The sequence below is a fragment of the Pipistrellus hanaki genome, assembly GCF_964339955.1.
Source record: "Pipistrellus hanaki genome assembly, chromosome: 4".
In the NCBI taxonomy this organism is placed as follows: Eukaryota; Metazoa; Chordata; class Mammalia; order Chiroptera; family Vespertilionidae; genus Pipistrellus; species Pipistrellus hanaki.
Genome location: NC_140506.1, coordinates 102,762,161 through 102,782,533, shown reverse-complemented (window position 1 = coordinate 102,782,533; position 20,373 = coordinate 102,762,161). Strand labels below are relative to the sequence as shown.

At 41.4% G+C, this 20,373-nt stretch overlaps 1 long non-coding RNA gene across 1 annotated transcript in view; it reads right to left on the bottom strand.

Annotated features, from left to right (window-relative positions):
- Positions 1-3,728: 3,728 nt before the first annotated feature.
- Positions 3,729-20,373, bottom strand: part of LOC311622069 — a 96,100-nt gene continuing 79,455 nt past the window's right edge. Inside the window, exons 2-3 of the long non-coding RNA XR_014794936.1 lie at positions 9,642-9,930; positions 3,729-3,796 (exon numbers count right to left, since the gene is read on the bottom strand). This is a non-coding gene — a long non-coding RNA (uncharacterized lncRNA). The remainder of the gene's footprint in view (positions 3,797-9,641; positions 9,931-20,373) is intronic.

Sequence of the window (20,373 nt, the reverse complement as noted above, 5' to 3'; positions counted from 1 at the left end):
ATAGGAAACTACATGAAAACAGGAATAATTCAGAGAAAATGTCAGTAAATAGATGAGAACTCGTTTAGAACAGCTGAAACAGATTCTCCAAGTCAGTTCTTATTGTAAAAACGGTATCTCAGATCCAGGAAAACCTTAATTAGAAATAAGAGCACATTAAACAGTGTATGAAACCTCTTTTATTTACTTAAAGTAGCCTACAATTTTACATGTGTGTCACACAGGTCTTGAAAGAGAGAAGTAAGCAAATTGAACAGCTTTGGACATCCTTACTGTTCACTGTATTGTAGCATTAAACTCTATAACATAGTTGAGAGGCAATGTTCCCAAGCTTTTCGGGTTCATAACAGTGTTTTAGGTAGTTGTTTGTCCATGTTCCCAATGCTTATACCTGGACAAGAACGCCTAATGTTAGAAACACGAGAAAACATCAGTAATTCTGGGAAAATAACAGTAAATAGATGAGAACTCGCCTAGAACATGTATAAAACACTTCTTCAATTCTCTTGTTAGGGTATAAAAAGAATCTAAGATCCAGGAAATCCTTAATTACAGTAAAGAGCTCATTAAACAGTGTATGAAACCTCTATTATTTACTTAAAAGATACTAGAACTGTAAATGTGTGTCATACAAGCAAAATATCCTTGAAATAGAGAAACAAGCACATTTCAGCATCTTTGGAAAGCCTTAGACTTCACGACAATGTAGTACTAAACTCTATAACATAGGTGAGAATCAATGTTCCCGAGCTTCTCAGGTTCTTAACAGAGTATGAGCTAGCATTGAACATGTAGTGAACACTTCTCCAAGTAAGTTATTTGTGTAGAAAGGTATCTAACATCTAAGAAATCCTTAGAGAAAAGAGCACATTTAACAGTGTATGAAACCTCCATTATTTACTTAAAGTAGCCTAGAACTGTAAATGTGTGTCATGCAAGGCAGAATATCCTTGAAATAGAGAAATAAGCACATTTAAGCAGCTTTGGAAAGCCTTTGACTTCACTGCAATGTAACATTAAACTCTATTACATATTTGAGAGACAATGTTCCAGAACTTCTCAGGTTCATAACCGTGTGTAGGAAGTTGTTTGTCCATGTTCCCAATGCTTATACTTGGACAAGAAGTCCTAATATTGGAAACTAGAAGAAAACATCAGTAATTCAGAGAAAATAACAGTAAACAGATGAGAACTTGCATAGAACGTGTAGAAAAGACTTCTCCAATTCAGTTGTTAGTGTAGAAAAGTTATCTAAGATCCAGGAAAACCTTAATTAGAGTTAAGATCACAGTAAACAGTGCATGAATCCTATATTATTTACTTAAAGGATCCTAGAACTTTAAATGTGTGTTCATACAAGGCTTGAAAGAGAGAAATAAGCACAATTAAGCAGCTTTGGAAAGCCTTACACTTCACTGCAATGTAGCATTAAACTCTATTACATAGTTGAGAGACAATGTTCCAGAGTTCTCAGGTTCAGAACCATGTATAGGAAGTTGTTTGTCCATGTTCCCAATACTTATACTTGGACAAGAAGGCCTAACATTGGAAATTAGAAGAAAACATCAGTAATTCAGAGAAAATAACAGTAAATAGATGAGAACTCGATAGAACGTGTAGAAAACACTTCTCCAAGTTTGTTGTTAGTGTAGAAACGGTATCTAAGATCCAGGAAAACCTTAATTAGTGTAAAGAGCACATTAAACAGTGTATGGAACCTATATTATTTACTTAAAGTACCCTAGAACTGTAAATGTGTGTCATACAGGGCAAAATATCCTTGAAATAGAGAAACAAGCACATTTAAGCAGCTTTGGAAAACCTTTGACTTCACTGTAATGTAGCATTAAACTCTAAAGCATTGTTGAGAGACAATGTTCCGGCGCTTCCCGGGTTCAAAACAGTGTTTAGGTAGTGGTTTGTCCATGTTCCCAATGCTTATACTTGGACAAGAAGTGCTAATATTAGAAACTAGAAGAAAACATCAGTAATTCAGAGAAAATAACAGTAAATGGATGAGAACTGGCATAGAACATGTAAAAAAAACTTCTCCAAGTCAGTTGTTAGTGTAGAAAATGTATCTAAGATCCAGGAAAACCTTAATTATAGTAAAGAATTAAGAGCACATTAAACAGTGTATGAAACCTCTAATATTTACTTAAAGGTGCCTAGAACTTTAAATGTGTGTCACTCAAGGCTTGAAAGAGAGAAATAAGCACAATTAAGCAGCTGGAGAAAGCCTTAGACTTCACTGCAACGTAGCATTAAACTCTAAAACATAGTTGAGAGACAATGTTCCCCAGCTTTTCAGGTTCATAACACTGTTTAGGTAGTTGTTTGTCCATGTTCCCAAATGTTTCTTTCTACCTGGACAAGAAGGCCTAATATTGGAAACTACAAGAAAACATCAGTAATTCAGGGAAAGTAACAGTAAATAGATGAGAACTGGCATAGAACAAGTACAAAACACTTCTCCAAGTCTGTTGTCAGTGTATAAAAGGTATCTATGATCCAGGAAATCCTTAATTAGAGTTAAGATCACATTAAACAGTGTATGAATCCTATATTATTTACTTAAAAGAGCCTAGAACTTTATTTTTTTTAACCTTTGAAGCACCTTTTTTTTTTAATCAATCTTTATTGTTCATATTATTACAAAGGTTTCTCATTTCTTCCCCCCTTCACCAGGTTCCCACCCCACCCTCCGCCCCCTTCCCACCCCCCATTGTCCTCATCCATAGGTGCACAGTTTATGTTCAGTCTCTTCCTCCCACCCTTTCCCTGAGAACAGTCAGTCCACTCCCCTCCCATATCACCGACTCTACTACAATGAACAGCTATTATTGTTCATCAGGTTTTTCAATCTCCTTTTTTGTTGTCGTTGTTGTTGTTGTTGTTGTTGTTTTTAATTAATAAACTTTTACACTTCTAAGAATAAATTTTAAAATCTAATAATTTTAAACTATGTTTTTTTTCTGCCCTGGGAATTGAGAAGCAAACTTGTTTACATGTAAACTTGCCCTTTGGCTATCAAAAGGTGTAGCCATTCAAGTGTAAATGGACTCATTGTTTAAACATGGCTGCTGGTTGGAATTGGATTACCTGTTCTGGGTGGGAAGGGCTTGTCATTCCCTTTCTCCATTAAAATTAAGGTGTTAGCTTTAAAACCTCTCTTTGGCAAGAGACCTTAAACTTTCAGAACTTTAAATTTTTCAGATAGTAAATCAGTTACTTAGTATTTTCTCAAATCAATAGTACCTCCACATGCCCAAGGATACACTTCACACAAAAGACATTTCCAAATAGATCAACCAACCTCATCCAGGCCCCACACAAGGCACTCACAGATCAACACCCCAGCGCTATACTAACTCAACACATTCAGATCTAAGCCTTTATCACTTGATTCAGCAGACCCTCAAGTTCCCCCAAAAGTTTCCAGCCACGTCTGAAAGGCAGCCTTGGGGCGGAGGCAGGCAAGGAGCGAGCTGTTCCAGGCCTGGCTGCTTTGGGCCTGGCCTCTGTTGCTCTGGTCCACTCCACAACCAGCTGCTCCGGGTCTGGCCTCTGCCGCTCCCGACCTGGCTGCTGCTGCTCCGGGCCTAGCTGCACCTGACCTGGCTGCTCTGGGCCCAGCTGCTACGGGCCGGCCACTCAGGGCCTGGCCACTCCGGGCCTGGCCACTCCCAGCCTGGCAGCTGCTGCTCCGGGCCTGGCAGCTCCCACCTGGCTGCTCCGGGCTTGGCAGCTGCTGCTCTGGGCCTGGCCATTCCTGACCCGGCTGAAGAGCCTAGAACTTTAAATGTGTGTCACACAAGGTTTGAAAGAGAGAAATAAGCACAATTAATCAGCTGGAGAAAGCCTTAGAATTCACTGCAACGAAGCATTAAAATCTAAAAGTTGAGAGACAATGTTCCAGAGCTTCTCGGGTTCATAACCATGTGTAGAAAGTTGTTTGTCCATATTCCCAATGCTTATTCTTTGACAAGAAGGCCTAATATTGGAAACTACAAGAAAACATCAGTAATTCAGAGAAAATGACATTAAATAGATGAGAACTTGTATAGAACAGGTGAAACAGATCCTCCAAGTCAGTTGATAATGTTGAAAAGGTATCTAAGATCCAGGATATCCTTAATTAGAGTAAAGAGAACATTAAACAGTGTATGGAACCTATATTATTTACTGAAAGGAACCTAGAATTGTAAATGTGTGTCATACAGGCAAAATATCCTTGAAATACAGAAATAAGCACATTTCAGCATCTTTGGAAAGCCTTAGACTTCACTGCAATGTAGCATTAAACTCTATAATATAGGTGAGATACAGTGTTCCTGAGCTTCTCAGGTTCATAACAGTGTGAGAACTCCCATTTAACATGTAGAAAACACTTCTCCAAGTAAGTTGTTGGTGTAGAAAGGTATCTAACATCCAGGAAATCCTTAGAGTTAAGAGCACATTAAACAGTGTATGAAACCTCTATTATTTACTTAAAGAAGCCTAGAACTGTAAATGTGTGTCATACAAGGCAGTATATCCTTGAAATATAGAAATAAGCCTTACACTTCACTACAATGTAGTATTAAACTCTATAACATAGTTGAGAGACAAGGTTCCTGAGCTTCTCAGGTTCTTAACAGTGTAAGAACTAGCACTGAACATGTAGAAAACACTTCTCCAACACTGCTTAAATGTGCTTATTTCTTTCTTTCAAGCTTCTATGACACACATTTACAGTTCTCTTAACTCTATAATTAAGGATTTCCTGGATCTTAGATAACTTTCTACACTAACAACTTACTTGGAGAAGTGTTTTCAACATGTTCTATTAGAGTTCTCATCTATTTATTGTTATTTGTTCTGAATTACTTGTTTTCTTCTAGTTTCGTATATTCGACATTCTTGTCTTATTATAAGCATTGTTAAAGTTTTTAATGCTACATTGCAGTGAACTCGAAGGCTTTCCAAAGTTGCTTACATGTGCTTATTTCTCCATTTCAAGGATATTCTGCCTTTATGACACACATTTACAGTTCTAGGCTCCTTTAAGTAAATAATAGAGTTTTCATACACTGTTTCATGTGCTCTTCACTCTACGGATTTCCTGGATGTTAGATACCTTTCTACACCAACAACTTACTTGGAGAAGTGTTTTCTATACGTTCTATGCGAGTTCTCATCTATTTACTGTTATTTTTCCTGGATCTTAGATATCTTTTCTACACCAACAACTGAGTTGGAGAATCTGTTTCACCTATTCTATACCAGTTTTCATCTATTTATTGTTATTTTCTCTGAATTACTCATGTTTTCTTTTAGTTTTATATATTAGGCCTTCTTGTCCAAGTATAAGCATTGCCCACATGTACAAACAACTTCCTACACACTGTAATGAATCTGATAAGCTCGGGAACATTTTTTCTCAACTATGTTTTAGAGTTTAATACTATATTGCAGTGAAGTCTAAGGCATTCCAAAGCTGCTTAACTGTGCATATTTCTCTCTTTCAAGCCTTGTATGACACACATTTATAGTTCCTGGCTCCTTTAAGTAAATAATAGAGGTTTCATACACTGTTCAATGTGCTCTTGACTGTAATTAAAAATTTCCTGGATCTTAGATAACTTTCTACAATAACAACTTACTTGGAGACCTATTTTCTACATGTTCTATGAGAGTTCTTATCTGTTTACTGTTATTTCTTCTGAATTATTCATGTTTTCATGTAGTTTCCTATATTAGGCATTCTTGTCCAAGTATAAGCATTGCCCACATGTACAAACAACTTCCTAAACACTGTAATCAACCTGAGAAGCCAGGGAACATTGTCTCTCAATCATGTTTTAGAGTTTAATGCTACATTGCAGTGAAGTCTAAGGCTTTCCAAAGTTGCTTAATTGTGCTTATTTCTCTCTTTCAAGTCTTGTATGACACACATTTAAAGTTCTTGGATCCGTTAAGTAAATAATAGAGGTTTCATACGATGTTAAATGTGCTATTTATTCCAAGGATTCCCTGGATCTTATATACCTTTTCTACACTAACTGAATTGGAGAATCCGTTTCACCTGTTCTATACCAGTTTTCATCTATTTACTGTTATTGTCTCTGAATTATTCATGTTTTAATATATTTTCCTATATTAGGCCTTCTTGTCCAAGTATAAGCATTGCCCCTACATACAAACAATTTTGTACACACTGTTAAGAACCTGAGAAGCTTGGGAACATTGTCTCTCAACTATGTTTTAGAGTTTAATGCTACATTGCAGTGAAGACTAAGGCTTTGCAAAGCTGCTTAATTGTGCTTATTTCTCTCCTTCTAGTCTTGTATGACACACATTACAGTTCTAGGCTTTTTAGTAAATAACAGAGGTTTCATAGACTGTTTAATGTGCTCTAATCTCTATTTAAGGATTTCCTGGATCTTAGATACGTTTTCTGCACTAACAACTGACTTGGAGGAGTGTGTTCTACATGTTCTATGCGTGTTCTCATCTACTTATTATCATTTTCTCTGAATTACTCATGTTTTCTTGTAGTTTCCTATATTAGGCCTTCTTGTCCAAGTATAACCATTGCCCACATCTACAAACAACTTCCTACACACTGTTATGAACCTGAGAAGCTCGGGAACATTGTCTCTCAACTATGTTATAGGGTTTAATGCTACATTGCAGTGAAGTCTAAGGCTTTCCAAGGCTGCTTAATTGTGCTTATTTTTCTCTTTCAAGCCTTGTATGACACATATTTAAAGTTCTAGGGTCCTTTAACAAATAGAAGTTTCATACACTGTTTAATGTGCTCTTAACTCTAATTAAGGAGTTCCTGGATCTTAGATACCTTTCTACACTAACAACCTACTTGGAGAAGTGTGTTCTACATGTTCTATCCGAGTTCTCATCTATTTACTGTTATTTTCTCTGAATTACTGATGTTTTCATGTAGTTTCCTATATTTGGCCTTCTTTTCCAAGTATAAGCATTGCCCACATATACAAACAACTTCCTACTCACTGCTTAAATGTGCTTATTTCTCTCTTTCAAGCTTCTATGACACACATTTACAGTGCTCTTAACTCTAATTAAGGATTTCCTGGATCTTAGATAACTTTCTACACTAACAACTTACTTGAAGAAGTGTTTTCAACTTGTTCTATTAGAGTTCTCATTATTTATTTTTATTTGTTCTGATTTACTAATGTTTTCTTGTATTTCCTATATTCGGCCTTCTTGTCTTATTATATGGTTCATTACAGGGTGTAGGAAGTTGTTTGTACATGTGGGCAATGCTTTATTATATGTTTTATGCGAGTTTTTATCCATATACTGTTATTTTATCTATATACTGTTATTTTCTCTGAATTATTCATGTTTTCTAATAGAGGTTTCATACAATGTTAAATGTGATATTTACTCTAATTAAGGATTTCCTGGATCTTAGGTGCCTTTTCTACACTAATGACTGACTAGAAGAATGTGTTTCACCTGTTCTATTGGAGTTCTCATCTATTTACTGTTATTGTCTCTTGTTTTGATGTATTTTCCTATATTAGGCCTTCTTGTCCAAATATAAGCATTGCCGCCTTATACTTTGTAGACACTGTTAAGAACCTGAGAAGCTCTGGAACATTGTCTCTCAACTATGTAATAGAGTTTAATGCTACATTGCAGTGAAGTGTAAGGCTTTTCAAAGCTTCTTAAATATGCTTATTTCTCTATTTCAACGATATTCTGCCTTAATGACACACATATACAGTTCTATGCTCCTTTTAGGAAATAATAGAAGTTTTATACACTGTTTCATGTGCTCTTTTCTCTAATTAAGGATTTCCTGGATCTTAGATAGCTTTCTACACTTACACTTACTTGGAGAAGTGTTTTCTACATGTTCTATGAGAGTTCTCATCTATTTACTGTTATTTGTTTTGTATTACTCATGTTTTCTTATACTTTCCTATATTAGGCGTTCTTGTCCAAGTATAAGCATTGCCCACATGTACAAACAACTTCCCACACACTGTAAGCAACCTGAGAAGCTAGGGAACATTTTCTCTCAACTATGGTTTAGAGTTTAATGCTTCACTGCAATGAAGTTTGCAAATCTGCTTAATTGTGCTTATTTCTCTTTCAAGCCTTGTATGACACATATTTTCAGCTCTAGGCCCCTTTAAATAAATAATAGAGGTTTCAAACACTGTTTAATGTGCTCTTAACTCTAATTAAGGATTTTCTGGATCTTAGATACCTTTCTACACTAACAACTTACTTGGAGAAGTGTGTTCTACATGTACTATACTAGTTCTCACCTACTTACTGTTATTTTCTCTGAATTACACATGTTGTTGTCATGTAGTTTCCTATTTGAGGCCTACTTGTCCAAGTATAACCATTGTGCGCATGGACAAACAACTTTCTACACAGGGTTATGAACCTGAGAAGCTAGGGAACATTGTCTCTCAACTATGTTTTAGAGTTTAATGCTACATTGCAGTGAAATATAAGGCTTTCCATAGCTGCTTAAATGTGCTTATTTCTCTATTTCAAGGATATTCTGCCTTGTATGACACACATTTACAGTTCTAGGCACCTTTAAGTAAATAATAGAGGTTTTATACACTGTTTAATGTGTTCTTTACTCTAATTAAGGATTTCCTGCATCTTAGACACACTTTCTACTCTAACAACTGACTTAGAGAAATCTTTTCTACCCGGTCTATGCCACTTCTCATCTATTTACTCTGAATTACTCATGTTGTCTTCTAGTTTCCTATTTGAGGCCTACTTGTCCAAGTATAACCCCATTGTGCACATGTACAAACAAGTTCCTACACACTGTTATGAACCTGAGAAGCTCGGGAACATTTTCTCTCAACTATGTTATAGAGTTTAATACTACAGTGCAGTGAAGTCTAAGGCTTTGCAAAGCTTCTTCAATGTGCTTATTTCTCTATTTCAAGGATATTCTGCCTTGTATGACACACGTTTACAGTTCTAGGCTCCTTTAAGTAAATAATAGAGGTTTTATACACCGTTTCATGTGCTCTCTACTCTAATTAAAAATTTCCTGCATCTTATATACTGTTTCTAAACTAACAACTTTACTTTTTTTTAATTTATATAATTAAGCAAACTTCTAAAAAAAAAAAAAAATGTTGCCATAGGAGTTTGGAAGAAGTTTATAGTCATTCAAATGCAAAATACCACATTCCTTAGCACACTTTGGGGGAAGTTTTAGCACAAAATCTGGCCTCACATTTTTTCATGCTTAAAAGACAAAGACAGATCTTAAATTTTTTTCTTTCTTTTTCGCTTTCTGAAGTAATAAGTAGCACCCAATTTGGCCAAGATCATCATTTCCCTGCGAATTCTTTCATGATTTTTAAAGAAAACTTTAATCTCACTGCAGGGGAGCAGATAGCCTTGCCTTCTCCTGGCACCTTTGAATTTCTCCACAGCAGAGGCAGTTTCAGCTGTGGAGTCTCATTTCTTATTACAGATTTTAAATTCCAAATACAAACTAAGATTTTAATTAGAACCACATTCTTTAAGCTTACAAGATTCTATAATAAAATTTACTTTATATTTATAACCTAATTCTTCCCCATTAGCCTGACTGAAAAAGACGTTCCCACACTACTTACAGTTCTCGACTCTGCAGCTGGCCGTGGGCTTTGGGTGCAGTGAAATTCCCTCACCTTTTTTCTGGTGAATCTTCCACACCTTTTCTGGTGAATTTTCCATACCTGTCCCGGTATAATTTTCTTTCTTCCTTTGCTCTTAGGCAAAAAATACCTTCTCCAGAAGTCCCGAGTTGAAGGTGCAAGATATAGGACTCTCTTTCATGGCCCGCGTAGAAAGAGTTCCAATTCCAGGTTCAGGTTCTGGAGAAGGGGCAGCTCACAATGGAGTGTCCTGGGATGCTCTATGGGCCTTGACATCAAGGAGAGAGCTGTTGTCAAGTCCGAGAAAATCACTTTCCACTCTGGGGGCACTGCCAGGGTCCCTCCAAAGGTACTTACTGGTCTGGTTGCCCGCCTCCTTGTTCCAGAAGCCCCACCCCCTTGTTCATTCGACCAATGAGCGAACAGCACATGCCAGGCTGCCCTCCTCAGACACAGAATAGCCCCCACCTCTGGGAGCCCTGTCAGGTGCCTAAATCCACCAACCGCACTTGGGCCTCTGCTCACAGGGTGCCTCCTGGGTCCCCAGGCCTGGGCAGACCAGCCAGCCCCCACTTCAGGACAGCCATGGGCCTCTGGAGCCTCAGGGGAGGCCCAACCCCTTAGCTCCCACCAAGGGGCAGCTCACAACAGAGTGTCCTGGGACACCCACAGGCCTGTCTGTGGCCTTTGACATCGGGGACAGAGCTGTGTCAAATCCGAGAAAATCACTTTACACTCTGGGGGCACTGCCCGGGCACCTCCAGAGGTACTTATTGTTCAGGTCACCAGGCCCTGAGGGCTGGATTTCAGCCCCATTCGAGGGAATGCCCTGCCCAGAGGACAAGGGACCCTCTTGCTGGCTTCCAGTCTGAACCACAGTAGAGTGGGTCTTTGGCAGTTATAGGACTAGCTTTCACAGCCCACTTAGAGTTCCAATTCAAGGTTCAGGTTCTGGAGAAGGGCCACAAACAAATGAAAAGAGACTTGAAGAAATTCAATTTGGTGTATGGGGTGCCAGGCAGTAGTCCAACTCTAGTGGGAAAACTACTACTACTACTCTGGCCCTGCCATCCCCTTTAATTGAGGCTTTGGGGAAAACATATCAGGGAACATAAACAGAAATTTACATGTAGCCATTAGGCAGGAAATAAAAGAAACTTTCACAGGACAAAAAAGGTAGCATCTGTTTCAGCTAAAAATATCTCAACTAAAGGTTAGAGCAATTAAGGTTGTTGACCAGCCTTCCTGGCTTCCTGTCAACATCTCTTTTTTAGTGAAACTGATTTGTTTTCCAGCAGGCGGCCACTTGTTCATTCGACCAATGAGCGAATAGCACATGCCAGGCTGCCCTGCTCCTCAGACACAGAATAGCCCCCACCTCTGGGAGCCCTGTCAGGTGCCTAAATCCACCAACCGCACTTGGGCCTCTGCTCACAGGGTGCCTCCTGGGTCCCCAGGCCTGGGCAGACCAGCCAGCCCCCTCCACATTCAAAGGGCCCCAGGGCCCCAGCCAATCAACCACTTCCAGTTGTTGCACCTGGCCCCAATCCATTCTTCCCTTGACTGATGCAGCCAATCAACCGGTCTCCACGCCAAACCCCCCAGCAACCTCTTTAGGTCCCGGCTGCGGGCAGGCCAGCCTGCCAGTCACCCATATCCCTGCTGCAGCCTTTCTCCTGCTTGCCTCACCACTTCATGCTGTTCAACTGGCACTGCTCCCTTGTTCTCATGACCACCTCCAGCTGGTTACTTGACCACGCCCCCTCGTTGACTTGACCGGGTTCAGCTGTGGTCCTGGGCCCGCCTCCTTATTCCAGAAGCCCCACCCCCGTGTTTAATGGACCAATGAGCGAGCAGCACCTGCCAGGCTGCCCTGCTCCTCAAACACAGAATAGCCCCCACCTCTTGGAGCTGTGTCAGGTGCCTAAATCCACCAACCGCACTTGGGCCTAAAACCCCCAAAGGCACAAAGCAGAGTGCTAACAGGGGGACTCCCAGGAACCCAAGCGTGGGCATACCAGCCAGACCACCCTTCAGGACAGCAATGGGCCTCCATTAGCCTGGGGTATCCTACGATGGCCACAGCCCTGTCACATTGGGGAAGAGCTCTGTCAAGTCCGAGAAAATCATTTTCCAATGAGGGGGCACTGCCCAGGCCCCTCCAGAGGTACTTACTGATCCAGCCGCCAGGCCCTGAGGGCCAGCTTTCTGGCCCATTCATGGGGAACACCCTGCATTGACAACAAGTGAACCTCTTGCTGGCTTCCTGTCTGTAGTTGAAGAAGGTGGGACTTTTGCTGAAGCCAGCAAAAGGTTCCCTTGTCCTCAGGGCGGTGCATTTCCTGCAATTGGGGAATAAAGCAGGCCCTCAGGGCCCGGCTACCCAACCAGTAAGTACCTCTGGAGGGGCCCGGGCAGTGCCCCCAGAGTGGAAAGTGATTTTCTCCAACTTGACACATCTCTCTCCCCGATGTCAAAGCCCAACCCTAACCCTCAACCTAACCCTAAGGCTAATCCTAACCCTAACCAGTGGGTAAGGCCCTGGGACCCTGTGAATGGGATTGAGGGTCCCAAGTGGCCACAAAAGCCCCACCTTCCTGAGCTCACCGTCATGAGCTCCAGACTGGAAGCCAGCGAGAGGTTCCCTTATCCTCAGGGAGGGGCGTTCCCCGCCAATGGGGCATAAAGCAGGCCCTCAGGGCCCGGCTACCCAACCAGTAAGTACGTCTGGAGGTGCCCGGGCAGTGGCCCCAGAGTGTAAAGTCATTTTCTCGGATTTGACACAGCTCTCTCCCCGATGTCAAAGGCCACAGACAGGGCTGTGGACGTCCCAGGACACTCTGTTGTGAGCTGCCCCTTGGTGGGAGCTACGGGAGTTGGGCCTCCCCTGAGGCTCCAGAGGCCCATGGCTGTCCTGAAGGGGGGCTGGCTGGTCTGCCCAAGCCTGGGGACCCGGGAGGCACCCTGTGAGCAGAGGGCCATGTGGGGTTGGTGGATTTAGGCAATTGACAGGGCTCCCAGAGGTGGGGGCTATTCTGTGTCTGAGGAGCAGGGCAGCCTGGCAGGTGCTGCTCGCTCATTGGTCTAACGAACAAGGGGGCGGGGCTTCCAGAACAAGGCGGCGGGCCCAGGCCCACACCTGAACCCGGTCAAGTCAACGAGGGGGCGGGGCCAGGTGAGCAGCTGGGTTAAGTGGAACATGACTGCAATACATTTTGCACAGTATATTCTAAGTTGCCTTATTTTGCTTGATTGTTGACCTCGGGGTGTGCTTCCCATCATGGTGCTGGGCTAGTGGAACTCAGGCTGCTTCTCTTACCCAGTGCCAGGCCTGGGGACCTCAGGCTGTGCTCCCCACCCCAGCACCAGGCCAAGGGAGCTCAGATCACACCTCTGGCCCAGCAGGGATTGACAGGGAACCTCAGGCCACAATCCCTCCCCCAGCACCTGGCCAAGTGACCAGAGGCTATGCCCCCCCTTGTCTGGCTGGGCTTGAAAAGGGACCTCACACCATGCCCTTCAACCAGCAGGGCTTGACATGGGACCTCAAGGTGCATCCCCAGTGTCACGTAGGTATAAGCCCTAAGTGTTGGTCTCCATCCTCTGAGTACAGTTCGAGCCTGGAGGAATGTCTGAGCCTCCAGGGCAGTCTGGTAACTCACCTGAGCATCTGGGTTATGGAATAGTTGTTTGAATTACACCTGATACAACACTATGTTCCAGTTGGGCCAATTAAGCCTCGCCATGAAGGTCTGGGACCTGGATGTAAATCTGGGTGCTCAGGCATGATGTGGTCACTAGGGGGCGCTATGAGCCCAGGCGTGAGCTTTGGGACCTCGGGATGATGAAAAGGTGTATAGGATTAGCCGGGTTAATTGGCTTCCAATTAAGGAATAGGCACTTGCTGCCAGTATGGTTTCCAGGAATAGCCTTCTGGTATTCGCCACAGTGGTCTCCGACCATGAGGTTGGTCTGGGCCCTTGATGGATTTCAGGGTCTTGGGAGGACTTTTGGGCCCGGCAGGGTGGTCTGAGCCCTGGGGGTGGTCTGGTACCTTCCCCTAAGACTGTTTCCCAAACTTCTCTCATGATGAGAATCACCTGGTGGAGTTGTTAAAACACAGATTCCTGAATCCCAACTAAGAAGTGCTAAATTAGAATTTTTGAGAACATATAGGTAAAATTGCATACCTAACTTAGTGCTCTGTATATAACATCTGTCTTAGAGCACTAGTTAAGTATACAATTTTACCTATATGTTCCCAAAAATTCTAGTTTAGCACTTCTTAGTTGGGATTCAGGAATCTGTGTTTTAACAACTCCACCAGGTGATTCTCATCATGAGAGAAGTTTGGGAAACACTGCCCTAAGACAACACTGGCTTTTGGAAAAGGTGGTCTTGCTTACCAATTGAGAAGTAGACCCAGGATACAAGCGTGGAATCTGTGTTTTAGGCCTGTGCCCTGGAAAATCTTCTCTGCCATGCCATGATAATCTGGGTCCCAGTTGCATGTGTGAGCCCCAGGTGGAGGTCTGGGTCCTCTGAGGGCAATTGGGGCACAGAGGAAAGTCTGAGCCTCCAGGGCGGTCTAGTACCTCACCTGAGCATCTGGGTTATGGAATACTTGTTTGGATTACACATATAGATCTCTTCCCTGATATAACTCTGTGTTCCAGGTTTGTGGCCTGGGCCCTGTGTGGGCCTATTAGGCCCCGCCATGAAGGTCTGGGACCCAGATGTATGGCTGGGTGCTCAGGCATGGTGTGGCCACTAGAGGGCGCTATGGGCCCAGGTGGGTTTGGGTCAAGGGCAGGACCTCAGGATGATGAAATGGTGGTCAGGACTAGCCTGGTTATTTGGATTCCAATTAAGGAATAGGCCCTGGCTTCTGGTATGATTCCTCAAAATGGCCTTGTGGTTCTCGCCATAATTATCTGCAAACCAGAGGTAGGTCTGTGCCCCGGACAGAGGAATGGGTATTAGGAGGGCCTTTCTAGCCACAGAGGGACTTCTGGGCCCCTGGGGGGTGGTCTACCTCACCTGGACCTCTCGATTATGGAAATGGTGGTCTGGATGACAAATTGAGAAGTATACCCAGGATACAAGTCTGGATTCTGTGTTTGAGACCTGGGCCCCGGGATAATATTCTCGGCACTGTGGGAAAATTCTGGGTCCTAGATGTAGGTGTGAGCCCCAGGTGGAGGTCTGGGTCCTGTGAGGGCTGTTCGGGCCCAGAGGAAAGTCTGAGCCCCAGGGACGTTCTGGTACCTCACCTGAACATCTTGGTTAAGGAATAGTTGTTGGGGTTATGCATAGAGATCTCTTCTCCTGATACAACTCTGTGTGGGGAGCTGCCCTGAAAGCATGGGTCTCACTTGTTGAGACATAGCTCTCTTTTCCTCCCTCGCTACACAGCAGGCAGTAGGAAACTACTGCTCTTTGCAGTTATCAGGAATTGTTTTGACTTTCAGCACAAGGATTGTGTGTATTGCTAGCCTTGACATTTACTTGATCTGGTTAAAAAAGTCAGTAGACTTAGTGGCGCAAAAATATTTTTCGTAAACAAGGAACTTACTGCTTTTGCCTAGTTCGTTGTGTGTGCTTAAATATGCTGTTTGGAATAAACTCGGGACTGCAGAATTCGGTCTCAGTCCTCTCGACCCCATCTTTTCTTGTCTGTCTTTTTTCTCATCCTCACCCCCTCAATTAGGTACTGTTCATTGCCAGCAGGTTCCAGCAACTCTGTGTTCCAGGTTTGTGGCCGGGGCCCTGGGTGAGCCTATTAGAGCCCACCATGAATGTTTGGAACCCAGGTGTAGGTCTGAACACAAACTTGGCTATCATTTTCCTTTCTTAGTGCTATAAGTACTTTGATACTGTTATATAGCTCTATGAAAATGAATTGTTAAGTGTTTCAACACCCATTTTTCCCAAAAAACACCAACTAATTTTGACAGTAAAGACAAATGTAAACAGTACCACACCAAGTTCTCAGCCTTTCAACACCTTTTCCCCATGACCACATTGTATTAGTCAGGTATATATTTCTAGTGTATGAAGCACGTTTCTAAAAATCTTTGTAGTGTGTAGTTTTGAATTCTCAGTGTTACACTCACATTTGTCCAGTGATTGCAGCTCATTCATTGTGAATTCAAAGGCTAATACACCACAACCCCTCCTGGAACCCGAATGCTAACCCTAAGCCTAGCCCTAAAGCTGGCCCTATCCCTCAAACTAACACTGCCCTCTAGACCAGTGTTTCCCAACCTTCTCTCATGATGAGAATCACCTGGTGGAGTTGTTAAAACACAGATTCCTGAATCCCAACTAAGAAGTGCTAAACTAGAATTTTTGGGAACATATAGGTAAAATTGTATACTTAACTAGTGCTCTAAGACAGATTTTATATACAGAGCACTAAGTTAGGTATGCAATTTTACCTATATGTTCTCAAAAATTCTAGTTTAGCACTTCTTAGTTGGGATTCAGGAATCTGTGTTTTAACAACTCCACCAGGTGATTCTCATCATGAGAGAAGGTTGGGAAACACTGCTCTAGACCTCACATTGATGGCATCAACATTCCCAGCTTGTCCCTAGGCCAAAACAATTACCACCTGAACAGCTGAGCCTGTCCACCTGGCCCCTCCCACTTCATGACGTCAGCACTTCCGGTTTCAATGCTTCACCAACCTTCTTTCAAAAAACGCCAACTCATTGGCACTGAAGTATAAAGATAACCAGTATCCACCTCGTTTCTCTGGTTTTTTAACATGATTTTCCTGTCATTACACAATGTGTTACAGATATGAAGGCTCTTTGTTAATGCATTCCTAGTGTTCTAAGCTCGTTCTTAGACATTAACCTAGCTTCTGTTTGTGAGTTTCCAGAGTTTATTAACCTTCTGCCAGTGTCTGTAGCTCCTTCATTGTGAATTCCAAGTTTGAAACAACGTTTTTACATTAGTACCAGCACTATAAATAACAATTATGATCCTTTAAGGACTATCCTGCCTTTCCCAGCGCTTTGAAGGCAAATTCTCAATATTTCAACACTCAGTGGATATGTGAAAGTTCTCAAACGAATTCCAAGTGTTGTAGGACACTCTCACACATACATTTTTCTGGTCTGTTATTTGGATCTCTGAGAGTGTTTACATTTTAATACAGGTATCATAAGTGCTATGTAAGGAACATTATTACTACTTTGTACACAAGCTTGGCTATCGGTTTCATTTCTTAGTGCTTTAAGTACTTTGATTCTGTTATATAGCTCTATGAAAATGAATTAAGTGTTTCAACACCTGTTTTTCCAAAAGAAACACAAACTCATTTTTACAGAACAAATGTAAACAGTACCACACTAAATTCTCAGCCTTTCAACATGTTTTCCCCATGACAACATTGTTTTATTTAGGTATTAAATCTATTTAAACATATATTTCTAAGGTATGAAGCATGTTTCTAAATATCTTTGTAGTCTGTAGTTTTGAAATCTCAGTGTTACACTCACATTTGTCCAGTGATTACAACTCATTCATTGTGAATTCAATGGCTACTACATCATAACCCCTCCCGGAACCCGAATGCTAACCCTAAGCCTAGCCCTAAAGCTGGCCCTATCCCTCAAACTAACACTGCCTTCTAGACCTCATATTGATGGCATCAGCACTCCCAGCTTGTCCCCAGGCCAAAACAATTACCAACTGAGCTCTTGAGCCTGTCCAGGTGGCCCCTCCCACTTGATGATGTCACACTTCCGGTTTAAATGCTTAACCAAACTTTTTTCAAAGACTACAATTCAGTGGCCCTGAAATGTAAATGTAACCAGTATTGAACTTGCCTCTCTGATCTTTCAAAATGATTTCCCTGTCACTAAGCAATGTTTTACACATATTAAGGCTCTTTGTAAGTATTCCTAGTGGTTCCAGCTCATTCTGAGACATTACCCTAGGACCTAGGTTATCATTGTGAATTTCTGGAGTTTGATTCCCTTTTTTCCAGTGTTTCTAGCTTACACTTTGTGAATTCCAAGTGCTTAAACAGCATTTGTACATATATACCAGCACTTTAAAGAAGAATTATTATCATTTGAAAGACTATTCTACCTTTTACATTTGTATCCTTTCAATACAAACTCAGTATTTCCACATTTAGTAGAGATGTTAAGCTTCTAAAACATATTCGAGGTGTTTTGGATACACTCTTTCACATTCCCCTGATCTGATATTTGGTGTTTTTAGAGTTTTAACATTTTAATACAGTTATCATATGGGCTTTTTAAAGGTACATTATTACTACTTTGAACTCTAGCCTATCATTTTGATTTCTAAGTGTTTTACATACATTCATACTGTTAAATAGCTCTAAGAATACGAATTTTCCAGCGTTTCACCAACTTTCTTCCAAAAGTGCCAACTCATTTTGATGGGAATCATAAATGGAAACAGTATCACACTCATTTCTCAGGTCCTTAGACACGATTTTGCAGTGACAAAATTGTGTTGTTCAGATAGTAAATCTATTTGAGCATGTATTCCTAGTGTATGAAGCACTTTCCTAAATATTTCCCAATTTGTCCTTGTGAATTCTGTGTTACATTGACATTTGTCCAGTGACTAAAGCTCATTCATTGTGAATTCCATAATCCTAAACCTAGCCTGAACCCTAACCCTAACCCTAACCCTAAACCTAACCTTAACCCTAACACCAACCTGAGCCTGAAACCTAGCCCTAACCCTAACCCTCAACCTAAACCTAACCCTAACCCTAGTGCTAATCTAGATGACCTCAGCACTCCCAGCATGTCCCCTGGCCTAAAGGATTACCACCTGAGCACTTGAGCCTGTCCAGGTGGCCCCTCCCACTCAATGATGTCACACTTCCGGTTTAAATGCTTAACCAACCTTCTTTAAATGATGACAACTCATTGGCACTGAAATGTAAATGTGACCACTATTCAACATGCCTCTCTGATCTTTCAAAACAATTTCCCTGTCACTAAGCAATGTTTTACACATATTAAGGCTCTTTGTTTATGTATTCCTAGTGTTTTCAGCTCGTTCTGAGAAATTTAAATTGTTTTTCTCTCTGTCCTTTTGTTGTTGTTTGCTTGAATGTTGATTATATCTAATTTTTATGCTTTTTTGTGAGAATGTTTTGTTTGTTCTTTTTTGTTTGTTTGTTTTGTTAGCTTTGCCTTTGTATGTTTTTTCCTTCTATTTTCCCTTGCCTTGCTTGATATTAGCTGATGTTTTAGTGTGTATTAATCTCCAGGTACTCGTTGCTGGTATTTGCTGGGATCAGTGGTTCTAATGGAGTTTTTTCCCCAAATATATAGTTTGTTCCCCTTTTTTTCATAGCCTCTTTCTTGTCTCTCTCTTACTTTTTTTTTTTTTTTTCCTTTTCCCAATTTCATTTTGACACTCCTTTTTTATCTTCTTCTTTCTCTCCTAACCCCTAATTTGCCTTTCTCTGCTGGTCATCATTATTGGAGATTATTAATATAGTGAATACATTTCTGTTCAGTGCCTTGTGTGTTATACTGGTTATTTTGTATTTTGTGCCTTTATATTAATGCAGGAGAGAGAGAACTACATAACTACACATCCTGAGAAAAGAGACCAGGAGGAGACAAAGAAACAGCCTGCATATAAAAGAAAAGCAGGCATCACCAGAAAAGGAAGAAACAAAATAGAGACAAGGAAACTATCAGAAAAGAATTCAGAAAAATGGTCATAAGGTGACTGAAAAGAATGGAAGACAAATTCGACAATATGAGTAAGAACCAAGAGAAAATGAAGAACTAAGAAGAAATGAAAAATGACATCACTGCTGTAAAGAACTCAATAGGATTAGTCTAGAAGAGGCAGAGGACCACATAAGTAAGCTAGAAGACAAGGTGAGAAAAAATACTCTGGTAGAACAGCTTCTAGGAAAAAAAAAGTTAAAAAGCAGGAGACCCTAAGGGAACTTTGGGAAAACACAGAAATAAAACAACATCCACATAAAAGGGGTTCAAGATGGAAAGGAAACTGAGCAATAAATAGAAAACCTGTGTTAACGAAAAAAACATTGAAACCTGTAAAGAATTTTTTTGTGAGTTTATTTGAGCCAAAATTGTCGACACGTGCCGGGAAGCAGAACCTCAACGGATTGAGATAATGCTCCGGAGAGTGGCGGGTTACATTTCTATATTTATACATTGCAATCAAAGGAAAGGGTCATAGGTGAGTTACATGAAATTCGTTGGCGATAGATTAGGGAGGTGGGACAAAGTGAAGCGGGGAAACCTCTGGGATAGGGTAAAAGGTTAAATGATGGACATGAGCTTCTTTCACAGAGATGGATACAGGATACTCTAAAGCACATGTGTCAAACACAAGGCCCGCGGGCCAAATCCGGCCGGCCAGGCCTTGCAATGTGGCCCGCACCGCACTGTCATCACTGCACTCCGCTGTCAGTTTATGACATTGTCAGTTTATGACTGTTCAGTAAACCATTCGGCCCGCGATTTAGGCTGGATTTTAGATTTTGGCCCCTTCTCTGATTGAGTTCGACACCCCTACTCTAAAGTAACAGTTGACAATTAACTTGATAACAATAACAATGAGGAATGTCTCGAGGCCATTTGTTGTGCCCTGAGGGGTCTGGGGTAAAAGGAAGTTACAAGTTACCCAGACATCTCGCAGATATGTTATCTTAGATGCAGGA